The sequence below is a fragment of the Tyto alba genome, unplaced genomic scaffold (genome assembly GCF_018691265.1).
Source record: "Tyto alba isolate M040663 unplaced genomic scaffold, T.alba_DEE_v4.0 Super-Scaffold_48, whole genome shotgun sequence".
Taxonomy (NCBI): domain Eukaryota; kingdom Metazoa; phylum Chordata; class Aves; order Strigiformes; family Tytonidae; genus Tyto; species Tyto alba.
Window position 1 is genome coordinate 5,729,641 of NW_024881324.1, and position 17,940 is coordinate 5,747,580.

The following is a 17,940-nucleotide window of genomic DNA, read 5'->3' on the forward strand; positions in this document are numbered from 1 at the left end:
AGATAAGGAAGTATCAAAGCTGGATTTATTATTCCGACCAGAAAAATTGGATTTCTATTTTAAGAAGAAATAAAAAGTAAATGACTTGCAGCTCAGGAGCCCAAGAAAAGCTCTGATAAAAATACTTTGCAATTACTTTACTGTAGATGTCTGTACCAGATGATTTCATATTCCAGTGGGAAGTTTATCATGCACTCTGTGCCACAAACAAGTGAACTGAGAGGTTGTACAGGCTATTTCTAGAGCCTTCAGAACGAACTAAAAGAGTCAAACTTTTCCACTGACCAATGGGAAGGACATCAGTATCCTTCCACTTCACTTTCCAAATCGCTTTATCAAGTTTACCCAGGGAGCAAACATCTGAAACAAGTGAATCATTAAAACATATGATACTGGTGTCAGTGAGGAACAAGCATTATACACTACTACTATTACTGTCACCTGCAAAATTAAAGACTGAGTAAAATAATTCTCTCAGTCAGTAAGACGTGAAAGCTTTGATTCCTTTGTAGCTTTAATCTGGGATTTTGTTAGCAGAGGATTTGTGTATAAAATCTGATGACCCCACTCATATAAAATTCCCAGAGTTAAAACAAATTTACAATTTGGATCTACTAGTGTGATTGACACATTTCTAAAATGGAAACACTCAGGGACCAGGTGTGCACTCTGAATTAAGACTCAGAGGCAGAAGAGCAGGCCATAAACATGATAACATTTCATGCTGAAGCTAATAATTTCGTATCAATTTCAATTAAGTGTTGAATTGAAGCATCCAGCAGAATTTGCAGTGGTAAGCCCGAGAAGCTATGACATGGAGACAAAAGCTGTCCATTTTCATAAGACAAGTTAGTAATTTTACAATATTTAATTAGATATTACTGGGGACCAGGTCATAAAGCAAAAAGACTAGCATATATTATGGAATTACCTATAAGCCAAGAGACAATCACAGAAGTTTATTTTAACATCCAAACCCATCCTGTGACATCACTGCTGGAACATGACATTTTATAATTCATTGCTAGGTGCAAGTGAACACCATACAATGTGTGTGTGTGTGTGCATGCATGTACTTTAATTTTCTCATGGTACAAAAGCTATCCATTAATGTGACTGTATATGACACGGTTGTTGAGAGACACTTGAAAAAAACCATTTGCACTACCCTCATGTTTCCTGTTTTCTGAACTGAGATTTGTATTAACAGATGACATAAATTCCCAGGCTCTGTAGCAAAGTAATTAGCTGATACGTAACCACATACAGTAAGGTTTAAAAATACATATATAAAGTCTTTTTCTGCTAGCAGAAAGAAGCAATAACCTGACTCATTCTACCTCTTAAAGTAACTAGAGTTACTAGTGTCTTCTTTTATAGCAAGTCCCTCTGTGGACACTGTTTCTGGAATAAGAATATTGGCATAGAGGATTTATGCAACCCATATTACCACCCCAAGAAAAATTTTGAACAATCCTAACACCTCTTTGCATCATTTATTACAGAGAAGCTATGTTGCAGATTCCCATGTGTACACAAGTCCTTGCATCAGTGAACACAGGTTAATACAATACACTATCAGGTTGGCTGTTGCAGTTTATAAGAATAAGATCTATGAGTGCAATCAAGTAAACAATCATGGGTCATTGAATATCAGTTTTGTGATCTAATAGTAAGATAATTATAAAAATCAATCCATAAGTTCAATGGATACTTGAGGGGATACCGGCACTTACTTCTCTTAACATATTAATACTTCTTAATAACAAGTGTAAACGTTATCCTTCTTGCTTACCATGGGAAGATTTCTAATAAGCCCAAGTACTCCTGGTGTGAGCAGCACTTACTGCATTTCTTTCTCAGATGCAAAAGGTATCATTTAAATTATGTACTGTAAATAACTGACAAGAAGAAACATGCTACACGAACTTGTCCATAGTTTCATAAGAAAAAGACAAGCAGGGTTTTCCACTGTAGTGTCGAGAGCAAATTAGCCATACACACACCCAGTCAGCTACAGCGGGACTTAAAACACATCCAGCACTGCATTGGAAAGTCTAAGCCTTAAGTCTGAAAATTCTCAAAGGCAAAGGTATACAGTAATTTCTTCACAATTCAGGAGGGGAAATGCCACTAAATACAACACTGCACACCTAGTCAGGTGCAGTATTTGATCTGAATTGTCCTATGTACCAAGGACAGTACAGAATATATGTACACCATAGAAACAGACAACACAAGTCACTTCCAACTGCATGAAATCCAGAGCCTGAACTAGAGCTGTTGCTGCAGGGACACCGATGCTGATTAGACATGACGCAGGAATAAAATAGACACACTTGAAAATACTGAATTCTGTTCCTGGACTCATCGCACAGCTGTTCTGCAATGCCAAATGGACATACTGCTCTGGATCTGCACTAAAGGAAAGATCTTATCATGGTCAGTCAAATAATGTAGACACTGCAAGGCCCCTTTTACTACCTCCATGCTGAAGGAACCAGGTGGAGGGGGCTTACCTCAAGAGTAAATTATATTTACTTTTAAAAGGACTTGTTTTCATTACCAAGGCCAAGAGTGGAAACAAGACGTATATTTTGAAAGGTAATATCTCACAAGTTCTTATATTAATAAAATCACGCAGGAGCAGCCATACCTGGTGTACTAACTTCTGATAATTCCCTCTGTAATACTTCCACCTTTCTAAAATATTCACAGTGTCAGATTGCTAATCCACCTTTTGTACATTCTCTCTCTGTATGGTCTGGATTTCCAGATTGCGAAGTTTTCTTCTTTTTCCCTAGGAAAACTATTTTTCAATAATAAATTTCATAATCAGTTGTTTCAAAGACAAATTATTAATTACATTTTAAAAGTGAAGAGTAATGCTCCTACACCTTCAGATTCAGTGAGATGCAGAGACATATCTGAAGGAGTGAAGGCTTAATATGACAGTATATTTCAGATGAGGTAGTAGAATTCCATTTGCTTTAAGAAGTGCCTGTGTGTCTGTTTCCCATGTTCTTCTAATGAATATTTCATACGGGTTTTAATGCAGTGCAAGAGTAGAACATAATGTAGGTAGGTGCAATGGATATACAATAGTGCATTGCTGCTGAAAAGCCAAGTAGTTGTGGTCAAAGTGGAAGAAGCAGTGCCCCTGTGGAACTTAAACAGCTCTAGGAAAACTAACAGTTCAGCAAGCTTTAGTAAGTACTATAAAATTCTCTCCTTTGTTGTTACTGACAAAATATGCTTGCAAGTTCTCTATCAACCATTTGCACTTTGTTGACTGAATGAGATGTTTTGAACTTATGAATAAAAAAAAATAAAACCAAACAAAACTAAACTAGAAAAAAAAAAGATAACAAAACCAAAACCAAACAGTTCTTGTTTATAGTTTCACTGTGTTCATGAGGTATTCCAGATTATCTCATCACAAAAGAGCATAGCAAACCCTCTATGCTATTCATTGTAAAATCAAATCATTACAGCTTTTCAATTAGGGAGCCTAGGATCTTCTCTAAATTCTTCATAACTAAACAAATTAATGGTAGTTCAGGGACTTTTCCTTTGGTTTACAAAGCATTCTCTTCATCTGACCTTCAAATCCTTTATTAAGATGAATCTAAGGAAAACAGAGTTCAAAATTAGGCACCACTGAATGGACAATGCACAGATTTAGCTGCTGTTTCATGCATTCTATTCAGCATCAATTATCTGAAGGAAAGACATTGTCCTTTGTCACCATGGCTGCCTAGGTATGCATTTATTGATCAGAGTATTGGGGCTGAAAAGACAGAAAGAAAACAACATTGCATGCAACACAACAGGTATTCCAAGACTACAGTGTCAGTTTGATGAGAAGGACATTTCATTTTTATGTCATACTTGTAGTATGGTCATTTGCCACCTAATTGCTAAGAATAAACTATGTTGCAATTTCAGTGAAAGCCATTAGGCTTCAGTCATCTAAAACGTGTTTGAAGCTTTCCACAATCCAGCAGATGTTTGGTCTTCCTATTTTTTTTTTTTTCAATCTGATAAAAAAAAAAAAAAGCTGTTTCATCTTACCTTGTTAAGGCTGCTCAAAAGTCTTGTTCATGATACAGATAATATTTCACTAGAAAACACAAGTACAACTGAAAGTCAAATCTGTATCTCGTGGAGATAGACTAGACTGTTTCCCTAATCCATTTGCTACAGCTCAGTCTGGAGGACTGTAAGCGATAAATAGTAGTATTCCTTGCACAAAGCACGTGCAATCAACCTCAGCTGCCCTCCTATGAATAATGGGAACTATTGCAGTGAGGTGATGGCAACAGCAGCAATATAGAACATTGTAGCTCCCACTCTCAAACAAGGCAGGGAAGGAAAAAATAATTCAGCCCTCGAGATATTTGCTATGCTAATATTTTTCCTCTTCTTTTGCATAGCCCCAGCATAGTTATAATAATGAACTATTTCTGCTGGTGCAGCTAACAGTCACCTATGTATAAGAGCTGAGTCATCAGCTATCTTAAGTGCATTTTTTTCTTACAAATGAGAAAGAGATACAAACAGTTGCTTTCAACAGATTGTCAACCTAAAGGATTCATTATGCACAGCTTCTCAGAAGAGAGTTGCTGTTATGACACTGATGGCATGCATAAACACACAGATACAGCTAAGAGGTGATGGATGTAGTCAGAATATTGTCCTCCATCATCCCCATTCACCTTTTTCATTATTCTTCATTTTTAAAAACTGACAGGGAAATATTTAAAGGCACATTCACGTTATCATAATGAAATTACCATATTCTGCTTTCAAGCACTATGGAGATTTCATAGCAAGTTCCAAGCATGTTGGTTTGACTATGCTGAGATTTTATGTTTCATCCTCCAAGCTCTCTGCTTGGGGACTTCCTCCTTTTCTAGATGTTTTCCAGCTCAGGACCTGTACAGGTAACAGTCTATGAGATGGAAAGTAATAAAAGAACATATTCCTTGGGGTCAGATTGTCTGTGCTGTCCTTTCTCCAGAGTATTGAAAATGAAGACCAGATTTTCAGTTCTAGCCAAAATGCAGACAGAAAAAGGAAAAGGCTGTGGCAGGAGTATAGGTTGTACTATGGTGTTTCTTTCTCCTTATTTCTCATTCCTGTGTATGCATAAACACAGCTCTGTCTTGCTCAGGCTAATAGGGGTAATACAGGCCTGAATTTATAACTGAGTTTCACAGCAACATCAGCATGAGAACCACTGTACTCTAGTCAGAACTAAGCTCAGCCAAGCTGATCCTGCAGGAAAATTTTCCTAAGTATTCAACAGTTTGATCCAGGAGTGTAGTCTGTGTCTAGAATCTCACAGCTTTAACATTTCAGTGCACTAAATGCAGAAACATTTAAGGTATCTCCCTGAAAAATAAGCTGTCTGCATAAAAATACTTCACTATACCAAGTACTGGAGGAACCAAAGAAGTCACCAGAATATCAAGCTTACTGAAGCCCTGGATCTCTTTGAAATATTTCTGGGTTTTTTATTATTTTCTTGCCTAGTCCTGCAATGCTCAGTTTTGTTCGCTATGCCCTTGTAATCTTCAAAAACTTTCACTGATATTCGGGGGACAGGGAGTAATATCTTTACATTTCCAGCTGCTGGTGGTAAGATAAATTGTTATCAATACTCACTAAACACCGTCAGGTACCAAGAAATTACAATTTCTCAGAAACCTTGTTGGTCTTATATTCATGTGACAGCCACAGACATCACTGTTATTTTTCTGGCTACAAAAACACACAATGGTCAGCTTCACAGAGTCAGCATTTACCTGTAGTTCACACACACTGATGTTTCCCCAAAATACAGTCACTCTTTCATGTACACAGAAAACAATCAAACAATTGTGGTACAGAAGAAATCACATGACTGTTAAATATTTTTAAATTCGCTTTTAATTCACTTTTCCATTGTTCCCCAAATGATCAAAGATATAATTAAGTGCCTAATGCCATCACCAGATTAACTTATCATCAGTTTCAAGAACCATCCAGGTCATACATTTATTTGCTGAGTATAGTAAAGTCATAGTGAAATGCAGTAAAGAACACAAATACAGCTAAAAAACCTACTTTTATATTTAAAATAAATTGCAAGAATGGTATGTTCCATATCATTGAATGCTAATTCTTTTCTGTTCAGGAAAAAATTAGAAAAATTTTCTGCTAACTTTCTGATTTTAACAGCTTCACAGTAAAAATAAAAAAAAAAAAAATTCAGTCTGTATCTTTATTTGCGAGCTTACTTTTAACAAGTTTCCTTCAGAAATAATTATGGATTCTTTAAAGAAATAGTGAATCATCTAGGTAAGTAAGAAACTCATTTCTACAGAAAAGGTCAGCCAAAAAGTTTCTAATAACTACAACAAAGTGATACAGTATGTTTAGAAAAATATACTTTAAAAAAAAATTACAGAGGATATATTTTAATATGCTATTATCACTTGCCTTTATCATTCAAGCTCAAGGATAAACAAGAACAAAAATTTCCATATATAAATATATACTGTAAGCTCAAAGGGCAGTGGTATATCATATAGATGAGATGATTAGTGAGAGCAGCATGAGAAAACTGCACCAGAAAGTAAAAAACTAATGATTGACAAATATTAAGCACCAAAAGGACTGCATGTAAAAGGAGAAAAAACAGGACTTGTTGACAAGTGAAGAGCAGTGAGAAGAGATGAGCCAAACATATTTTTTTTTTAATGAGGTGTTAAGTAGATCAGCAGGAGAGGTTGGATAATGACTGTGCTGATGAGCTGGCCAGGGGTGTGAAAAAAAGCTGAATAACATGACATTTGGGAAACTCAGGAGAGCAGTGACACATGAGATGAGATAGCTTCTTAGAAAAAAGGTGAACTACTTGGGTCACTCAGATAACTTCTAGTGATGCTAGCACTGCAAGGACTCAGCATCTTGTTAAGTTACACATAGAAGAACTCATACACAAATTTAAAGAAAAAAATCCTACCTTATAACAAATCCCTAAATCCCAGAGAAATCTTCTGAAAATGCAAGTGCTTTGTTACTCTTACTATCTCTTGGTCTTGGTTAAGCACTTAAGCAGCACAAATTGAATGTAGCTATTCAGCTAAACTATACTGAAGTTAATGCAGAAGTGCAAGGGACCGTCCTTGTAAAGAAATAAGAATTCATCTGAAAGAGTTCCTGGGACAATGTCAGATGTTCTAAACACTCCAAGGAAGTAGATCATAATAGCAAAGCAATAAACACAGAGTAACATTATGAGTTTTCTTCCTCTTGACCTTTACCAAAATTGTTTCCTCCAGACAGTGGAGGATAGGACATTCAGTTAAGCCAGTCTTCATATCATAGCTACCAGCTCCTCAACATAGAAGGACAGGATGTGCTTCTGTGGTTCGTCTGTTGGATGTCTGAATACTTTCAAGTACCTGTAGTAGCACTAGGCAACTCCTAGATTTTCCTACACATTGCCATTCTACTCTGCATCCGTAACTCTAGTGTCCTTCTGGAGAACTGGGGGGACAGATCTACCACCAAGGCAGTACCACACTTGCGCACCATGTCAATGGAACAGGGGAAGAAGAACAAAAAGAACCGGCAGGATTTACTTCATTGAGTATCAGGATTTTTTAAAAAATAAAAATAAAAATAAACCCTGTGGGAACATTTTAATGGAAAATAGAGCAAGCAGAAGCATTGTCAGGTTGTGCAAAAATAATTTTTAAAAGTGTCTAAAATAGCTAGTGGTTGTTTGAAGGAACTTGACAGTGACAAAGGCAGAGGAAGTTTGTGATGGGTGTTCAAGTATGGCAAGAAACAGGATATGTTTAAGTGCAGAGATGCTAAATATAAACTCCAAGGTGCAGCAGAGATGAAAGACAGCTCATCAACAGTGTCTGTAGAAGGTCAAGATGCAGTATAAAAACAGGGGAAAGACATAGGCCAGTATGCACACAGAGGATAGCAGTGAGAGGTTTTATGCCACTTGTCCACAGTTTTGCTGGGTCAATATATAAAAACACATGAAAGTTTGATTCACAATCTGAAGTTTAATTTGTACCAGAATCACAGACAACACAAGCTGAAGAAGTGGTGACCCACACTGCAGAAGTATTACTCTGCATAAACAGTATTTTACAGAATAAATGTGTTATTAAGGTCAGTGCAACAGTATCTGACTCTGGCTGCTCATCAGAAAATATGAATGGAAATACTAGGATTTCAGACTTGTCTTTTTTTTTTTTCTGTGATGGAAGTGAAGATGGCACTGAGTTCTGAGAATGTCATCAAACACTGCCACAAAATTAGAAGAAAGAGCTATATAGATACATAATGTAAAATTTCCTTTCAAATAGAGTTTGATATATTGCTGGCATGACAAACCACATCATACCAAATTTAGGATTGAATATGAAACTTTGTTTCAAATAAAATTTTTGAAGTTTCATGGCCTGTGAGTTATACCATTAAAAAAGTATGAGATATGAATTTGCCTGCCACTAAAACAAAGGGATTTACACATAAATTGTTACACAAAGAATAGGCGTAGAAATTCACGAAGCAATGTAAAATTACTGAAGAGGGTTCTGACCATATGACTTAGGTCTTTGTTTCCTTTCACAAATGACCAGCTGACAGGTGAAACTGTGTTTATCAGCCTGTCAAAACAGACACTTCCATTCATTATCTGATGCAACTGTGGTTTTAACTCATCAAGCAACTGGATATCTAATTCACCAGATGATCCATTTCTGACCACGGTTCTTTCCAAGTCCATTTACTGAGTCTTATTTTTCAGGTAAGAGTCCAATGACCTTTGTTTCAGGTGGTTGTAACAGTGAAATCCATACAGAAAGCTCAAACATAGACAGTCTACTCTTAACTGCTCGTTTATCTTGAGTACCACAGCCACATTTAATCTGGAATCAATTGGCATTGATTAAAAATGCAAGGTAATCGTAATCTCAAAGAGGAAAAGTAGGGTAGATAGGCAGGTATAGAGTAGGGTGGGAATGACGACACCACTCAGACCTAGCTTGACAGATGTGCTATGAAGAAAGTGCTAACTGCACAGTGAGCTGGGGAAATAGCAGGATGAGCAGACCAATTTTTGTTGTTATTTCTGTTACTACACCCATATCAGCAGCTGCAAAGTGATAAAAACCTACTACAGGAGACTTTCTCACTCTGCGTTCTGACACAGGTCTTCCCACATCAGCTGGAGCTCCAGCACAGCCAGGCTCACTCTGGCTCTGGTCATAAAAGAATCAACGAATTCAAAATAGAGGAAAAGCGGAGGAATAAGAGGGAGAGATGCCAAGGAAAAGAAAGAACAGAAAAAAACCCAATAACAACAAAGAAACAATATGAGTTTTCAATTTTCATTTCAAATTATCATGGTTTGAGCCTACTCAGCAGCTAAATTCCCCGCAGCCGCTCACCCATCCTCCCCCCCACTGGGGAATGGGGAGGAATTGGAGGGGCAAAGGGAGACTCGCGGGTTGAGATAAAAACAGTTTAATAACAGTGACAGAATAATACACTAACAGCAGTATCAACAGGTAATGTACCATACAGCTGCTCACCACCCACACCCACCTGCTCCCGGCCAGCAATCCCCAACACCAAGGCCCCACAGCCACACTCCCAGAAGTGGCAGCCCCTCCCAGCCCACTCCTGCCTTTATATAGTGAGCACAGTGTCACGTGACATGGACTATCAGCCAATCGGGGCCCAGCCCTCCAGCTGTGCTCCCCCCGCCCCCGCACACAGGTGAGGGCACTGGGCCCTGGGGAGCCCCTGGGGTCTCAGGGGGCTGCAGCTCCTCCCGCTGCCAGACCCACGGGAGCTCTAGGCCAGCCCCAACCAGGACACAAATAGAAATACTGTATGTTTTCCCAAGAAGCATGTCTTTATGGGCCATCTGAAAAATATATGTTTTATTTGATTCTTATGTTATGCAGTCACCAGGACATTATGTGGCCAGAGGAGACTGCAGCATGAAGTTGACAATGAGGTCCACTAGTTTAGTAATAGTCTATAGGTTTAGGGGTACTTTTTTCTATTGTTCTTAATCAAAACACAGAGACCAGCAGACTGGACACCTGTGATGAAAGGCAAGTAGAAAAATTGAGCTTTCCATTGTTCTAAAACTGTTATGCACATATCTGAGAGCAGCTAACTTAGATCAAAGCAGAGTACAGAAGGGATCAGAAAGCAACAGCCACCAAAGCAGGAAAAGAACATGTGAAAAGAGCTACAAGCTAACTAACAACAGGGACATAAAATTGGTATTGACCAAAGCTGCAAAACAGTGGCACCCAGCAGTATCAAAGACATTGTTTTATTTCAGAACTACAGAAGAAATGGAAACATTAAGGTGTGTCATGAAAGGAAGGATTTTAATAAAGTATAAAAGTGTAACATCGAGAGCCTCTTGCACAGTTAAAGTTGTGAACACCCAACAAGGGAGATAAGACAATTTCCGTGTTTTCATCTATAAAAAAATTATTTAGTATAAACAAACAGATTTTGGCACAATAAAAAAGCAGTCCTGCCATTACATATGGGGAGCAGAAGTAGAACTGGAATACCCTTCTGCTTCCCAAAGGTTACTGCATTAAACTTCAGGGATTGTTAAATATTAGAAACAGGCATCCTTAGCCAGTTTTGGTTTTCCCACTCCCAGCTGCTGTCATCCTAGCAGATCCAGGTATAGGGAGTGACGTGCATCATTATTTGTATGTAGTGATATTCATCCCAGGCCAGACAACCCTGTCTTATAGACAGCCCAAGGGAGCTGGTAATCACAAAAACCTCCTCTTGGATAGTCCTCAACATCGATCCCTCCATCAGTGGGAAAGTCAGGGAAATCAAAGTGCTCTCTTCAGACCACCAAAACAACCCCTAGACAAAACACTGTGGATATGCCATCTCCATGGCTCTCTGGAAGGAAATATTTAAGGGATTCTCCTATTTTCTAGACAATAAGCAAGTTTCAGTCTGGGCTTTAATCCAGCTAGGACAATCAGAATTTTCATATTCAAAACTGAATTGTTTAGCCATATGAAACATAGAAAGCAAGGCACATAGTCACATGTTGATGAAAGAACATCAAAAAAGAAAATCCCTTTCTTCTGATACTAAAATATAAGCTTTACTAGATCAACTGGGGGGAGGGGAGGGGGGGGGAGGAAGAAAAAAAAAATAGCAGTGACATATTCTACTCCTCTCTCTTCGTTTGTTTTCTTCAAACTGTAAATTCTCTAGCCTTCTCTTACCTTGCTTCCCGCTATCGATGTAGCAAAACTGCTAGCAACCCTTCACCAACGTGAGAGGCACAGCGTGTCAACCCCCCACCCCAACACATGGCAGAAACAGCACCAGCTGCCTGTTCTGCCTTCTCCACACTGACACAGTGGTGAGGGGCAGCTGAGGAGTGGGCGAGATGGATGGGAGATGTCCCCGTGCTGAAGTCTGCAGCACCACGTCGGGAAAAGTTCAAGCAGAGGATGTCAGGGTCAGGGTCTGCTTCTTCCCCGTGGCCTGTCCTTCCAAGGGGAGAATTTGTAGTGGGTAACTGTGTACATGTGTAACTATTAGGAAAAGGTACTGTAAATTGTTTCCTTTCTGCCAGATTAATTGCCGTGTGCTTAATTTAGGAGCAACTTAATCACACAGAGCATAAATGCGTGTTCAGCAGCTCAATTTATTCTGAAGTTCTGCTCAGCCTGCTGTGAGGCTACAGTTTCAATCATGAGATGTGTTTCTCTTCAACAGATAAATTTGCCAGACATGCAGTGGAAAAAATCTTCCATTATAGCTCACAGCCAGTCTGATGAGAACCTGGCATTTGTTGACACTGGCTACACTGAATTCAGGGACATGGATCCCAAACTCACCAGTTCTGTTAAGACTCCAGTTTTATATTGGCTTTCAGGAAGCATTTGCCAGTAAGTCTGAAGTTGAAAAAGAAATCGGAAGCCATGTGCTCACAGTGAAAAATAAGTATAAAATAAAAATGACAGGGCTTTTTAGAAGAAGCTTGCACTGAAATTCTTCCCTCTGCATCATGACTACACAGTGGGGGGTGGGGGGGGTATAAGAACAAAACCAAACAAACAACAAAAACACAACAAAAAAAAACCTGTAGGGTCCCCTCTTGTACATGAATGTGAAATATGCAATAAAAGTTCTCATTAATTTATATGTTGAGCATGACATGGCTCCTACACATTGAAAAATTATGTAAGTATACACAACGAGTTTTCACAGTCGTTACCAAATGAATGCTTTACTAGTCAACCAGTGAACTCCAAACTCTATTTGAAGAGCTGGAAATGGCTGCATCTTTTAGTTCATCCTTTCAGTACCATCATAAGAGAACTGTGTCAGAACATATCCCAGTCTTCCCATCAAAAGTTGACGACACATCTTGAAAGCTGCCTTGCAAAAATGACTAATATTTCAACAATAAACCAATATAACTGCTTAAGAAAAACACAGGAGTGACCTAGCACTATTATTGTTTATCTGTTTAATTATTTTTAACTTAATTAAATGACTAAGCAGTTAGTTATACCACAGATATATAGGAATTTGGATATTATTATAATCAATTTTATGGATACCTTAAAAAAATATGTATGTTGCAGATTTCTGAGAAAGGATGAACCAGTTGTCAAAAAAAAAACCCTCCTGTTTAAGGAAAATGTGGGCCCACAACAACAGACTCTCAAGTAAAGGAATTTATCTTTTAATAAGGTCACGTGTGCATCTCCATTAGCTGCTTCAGAGAGTGTGCTCTCCCATTCCTGGAATTCCCTACGTGGCAACGGGCCTCTATTCCCCCAGTCACAGCAGAATCAAGGGAGCCGAAGAAGCAAATGGTACATACTGTATTATATTCAGCTTTGAGTGATTGCTCTTATGATTTTTATATTCCTAGAAATGTTACACATTATTAAGAAGACAGATGCTTCACAGAGTATGGAAGGACACTCTCTAAAAACACAGGTTAGAGAGATCATTGTTATTATTACTTCTGCTGAGAGCAATACTTTTCCGTTAAGGAGTGATGCAAATGAACTTGGATATAAAAGACACAATATGTTGGTTATTGTTTCAGAGCTATTAGTGAGAGAAGCTGAGAACTGGAATATTCTTTTATCATCCTTCTATAAAACACTAGAGTCAAAGTGGGATTGGAATGGGGTTTGTAAAGACTTGAACCCACGGGAGGAATACCAAAGCAGAGAAGCTACCAGCAAGCTGTACTGTGGGAGGGCTGGTGGGTCACTGAAAGGAAGAACAGTATAAACGAATGTGGAAAGGAAAGATCTGCAGGTAAAACCAAATTTGCAGATGACAAGAAACAAGCTAGATTAATACTGATGCAACAAAAAGAGAAAGGTAGGCATGTAGATGCAGGAAAACATGGCAAATTAAAAATATGGGAAGTTTCTCTATACAAAATATTAGCTGTCAGGTGACACCTAGTTATAGACACAGATATGAAGCCTTAATTATGTTGGCTTCTCTTTCCTGATCCTTGTATAAAATTTATCCTGGACATGAAGGCTATGGCCCAATTGTACAAGACCTTCAATATCACAAGATGTTCACAATTGCTGTAAAGAGAAGTCAAAGACAGAAAAAATAATGGAAGGAGCAAGAAAGTTTATTCCACTGTCTTTGCCCAATGAGTAGCAAGAAGAGATAAAATAAGTTACAGTCCTTTGGAATATTAAACATTGTTCACATATTGAATATTTAATCTGGTTCAGTTCAGTTCTGTTTCCACAAGCATACTAAAGCCTAGTTTTTAACAAAATCTTAGCTGAATCTTTGAATGTGAAAAATTATACTGAACATCCACAAAAAAATACAGAAGTGCGTGTTTTAGGATTTCCTCACTTGTATGCAAAACTAAATATCTCAAAATATTTTTTTTTCTTTTGTGGTCTCTCTTCCTATTTGATCCCATCTATGAAAAAAAAATACGTATTTATTTAATGTTAAGTTTGAACATCAAAAAATGCTATTCTCAGGATGTGGCAGTTCATATTTTATCTGAGTAGGTTCACCTATTTCTGAATATCTCTAAACACAAAACAGAAGAGCGAGGCTAAGAATAAAACAACAGGAAGCATATATGCACCACAGCCAGTAGTATCGAGAAGAGACTTCAGATGCAATGTAGTGTGCCAACCACCAGCACAGCTTTAAAATCAAATAACGTTGCCACATATCCAGTTCTGCCATCACTGCTCACAAAAAAATCGGTTCAGATATTTTCTATTTTATTTGTATATACAGTAGAAGCATGAATTCTAGCCAAATGAGGAAAGTGGGGTCTGCCTTCCAAGAGACAAATGAAAGCCTGAACACTTCAAAGCTGGCGTGTTTTGTTCCCACACCTGAAAGCTAAGTGAAATATCCCCTTTTACAGCACAGTTGACCCACTTCTGCTCAAGGGACTTTAAGTGATAAGAAGCCCAGCATGAAAGACACACCTGTTGGGGTTCTTTTAAGTTCCTTGTTGAAATGCTGACACAGGTATAAATATGCTAAATGTATTATCAAAATATAACAAGGTGGTACAACAGAACACTCTTTTAAATAATGCTTTAAATTAAATCCACATTTATGTTAACCATGACCCCCACAGATACATCAAATGAAGACTGCAGTTAATTATTAAACAGTGAAACCGTTTTGAAGGACAGATATGCTGTGCATCAAGGCCATACATTTAAAGAACTAGATAGTTTATAAATCCGAGATAATAAACATCAAATGAATCATAGTGAGTGTGCTGAAGTAGCTACGACTGTCAGCTGTTACTTCATCGGCAGCAGTTCTGTACTTTTGGGTAGTGTGGAATTTTCTTGATATAGAATCAAAACTAAATTTTGAACCATCCAGTGACATGATTTAGAAATACTTAATGCTTCTGGATTTCCAGCTGTTTGTTCCTGGTGTAACCATTTAACACATTACTTGGACCAGCTGAACACTCTCCATACAATGAACAGTCACATTTCTGCTTCTACACCTTTGTCACCCCAAATCAAGGACATGAACCTGAAGTTGCATTTACAAAATAAATATTCCTAAAGGGACTTCACTGCATAAATAAGGGACAGTAACAGAAGATAGGAATAGGCAAGGATCTTATCACATATGTAGGACTTTGAATATGTAGATTTACTTAGACTCCTGAGAATTACCAACTAGTCAGTGTAATGCCAGCTGTATAGCATTTATTTAGTACGGTCTTGTAGCTTATTCATTTTAACCAATGCTGAATAGTTTCAGAAAAAAAAAAAAGGTAATTACTGGTCTCAGTATTTTCTCATCCCAATTTAGAACAAAGAATCAATTACAAATTTTTAAATGATCTTATCAAATGAGAGCTGTTTGAAGTCAATCCATAGTCACCCTAGAAACAAAATGAGAATATAGTTATTCTTCCCCAAATTTGTCTTTGCTGCTTCTAGATCTAGCTGTAACGCACGAAGACTGGAAAGAAAGAATTAAAACATTTTTTTTGTCATTCTGTTTGTGTTCATACATATCTGAACCTGTATTAGATATACCTTTCAAGTTTGATTTGACTTAGTTTCCTTGCTGCGAAGCTGATCAAACTAAGTCCTTACATAAAAATCACCTTGATTTCAAAAGGGGTTAGCGCAAAGAGAAAACTGAAAGCCTAGGCCTTAGAGCAGGGGGCAAGAGGATTTTGTGTACATTATACATATATTTATATATAAAATAATTTGTACCCACTTTTCTGGGCTAAAACAATGGTTTACAGGAATGGTCACTAGGCAAGACAGAAAGTGATACATTTTCATAAACATTTTCAACCTATTAACTTCATGCAATTTTGCACTCCCCTTATTGATGCTGAAGCTATGAAAAGACATAGTACACACTGGATAAAGCAAACTTTCAGCATTCACACTCCATTAATTAATTCATCACCTAAAAGCTAAGTATTGATTTTTTTAATGGCTCTACAAATCTGTTTAAGCTACTATGATGTAATTAAGTAGACGTGTTTACTGTAAATTATCTAACAAGTACAAGGGCTGTGCATTCCGCAATAACAAAAATTTTAGCTCAAAGCAGACAACAGGGAAAAACAACTGTTTGAAAACATTTTTCCACTAATTGCATAAACTGCCATGATTATTGTCAAGCTGGATTATTTTAGTAAGTGTCTCCTATAGCACTAAAAATAGAAAGATCTGATACTCCTTCCACTGAAATTAACAAGAGATCTTGTGCACATTCAGTGGTGGGGAGTCAGTTACTTAATTAACACAGGTGCCCGCAAGGGTGGTGAATTAGAAATCTCAAGCCAAGCCTTACAGAAAAATTACTATAGTGCATGGACTCATAATATATTCTACCCAAAATAGTAGCAAATAGAAGAACAAAGCTATAATTCTCACAGGTGGCATCTGATTATCCACTAAAATTATACTAAAGAAGTCAAACTAACACATGAAATTGATGAAATTGATATTAAATTTTTCCATTAGAAGCATGAAGACTTATGGTTAAATGCATAATGGTGTGCAACACGTCTTGTGTGAGCCTGAGAAAAGCCGCAATCAAGCCAACCACTGATGTGCAGACTATATAAACAATAATAGAGGAGCAACTTAATAAAGAGCATAGACATATCTTGTTGCAAATACAAGTAGATTTCTTACCTTATATTTACACTGCAAAAATTAAATATGCAGAGTGCATCATTATCACTATCAATTAAAAAAAAAAAAAAAAAGGAAAATGAGGCAGGGAAGAAGGGGGAGTTGTGATCACAGATACCAAAATGAGAAACTTAAGATTTAATGCTTCAGGGGATAGGGGGGAGCAGAAATTGTACAAGATAGATCTCTTATTGATACATTAAGAAATCAGTATAGAAAGGTCCACGAGACCTTGACCTCTGTCCAAACTCCGCAACCCCTTCAACCTGAGAAGACATCCTGCAGCTATCTTTGCCTGCAAATCCCTAGCTTTCCAATTACGTGGAAAAAAAAATATTATAGCCATGTATACCTCTACGACTGAAATGTGGAATGCATATTTTATTGTATAGCAGCCTCCAGAGGGAGGACTTCAACAGTTCTGTTAAGAATAGTTACCAGTATTACTCAGTTTTCAAATGACATCGAACTGTTAATGGGAGAAGGGAGGATATCTGAAGGTACCAATCAAGCAGAGATAAAAAAACACCAGTATAATCCAGCTATGTCTTTTTATAACATTAATTAGCAATAGAGCTTAGATTTTTAAAAATAAAAAATGCATCAGAATTTTATTCTTAGTAGCAGAAATGCAGAAATTTCTAAATATTTAATAACAAAAGCATGAACATATTTTTTTTTCAACATTGTATTTTAGTTGAAGGATTTTCCAAACAGTATACTAAATTTTTTTTTTTTTTGCTTTGCTTTGCAACTGTAATGAAATTTTGCATAATCAGCCTTTTTCTCCAACCTAATGTTCCACATTTACTGATGGGAGCAAAAGAGGAGCTGATTTTTACTCCAGTAGGGCTCACAGGGGACAGGCATCTCAATATTCAGAATCCATTCTCTTGAAGGGTTGGGAAAGACACCAGCTAGCTAAAAGCAGATCCAGTCTGTGACAACAGAATAGAAGAAAACATGAAGGTAATTATTATATGTGTGCACGGCACAAAGTGTGAATCAATAATTAAAGAGTTAATTATCCTACCAGTTATGGATACAGGCTGGGGATTAATCCCTGCAAATAAGCCTAGAGACAATTACACTCCCTGCATGCAGCATGAGATAACCAGCCCTTCACTGGCTGCACAGATGGGGATTCACAAAAGGTGCTAGGCTCCCATGAGGTAAATAATTTGGAAAT

At 37.5% G+C, this 17,940-nt stretch overlaps 1 long non-coding RNA gene across 1 annotated transcript in view; it reads right to left on the minus strand.

The window, feature by feature from the left end:
* Nucleotides 1–17,419: 17,419 nt before the first annotated feature.
* Nucleotides 17,420–17,940, minus strand: part of LOC116963157 — a 79,076-nt gene continuing 78,555 nt past the window's right edge. Inside the window, exon 8 of the long non-coding RNA XR_004407975.2 lies at nucleotides 17,420–17,689. This is a non-coding gene — a long non-coding RNA (uncharacterized LOC116963157). The remainder of the gene's footprint in view (nucleotides 17,690–17,940) is intronic.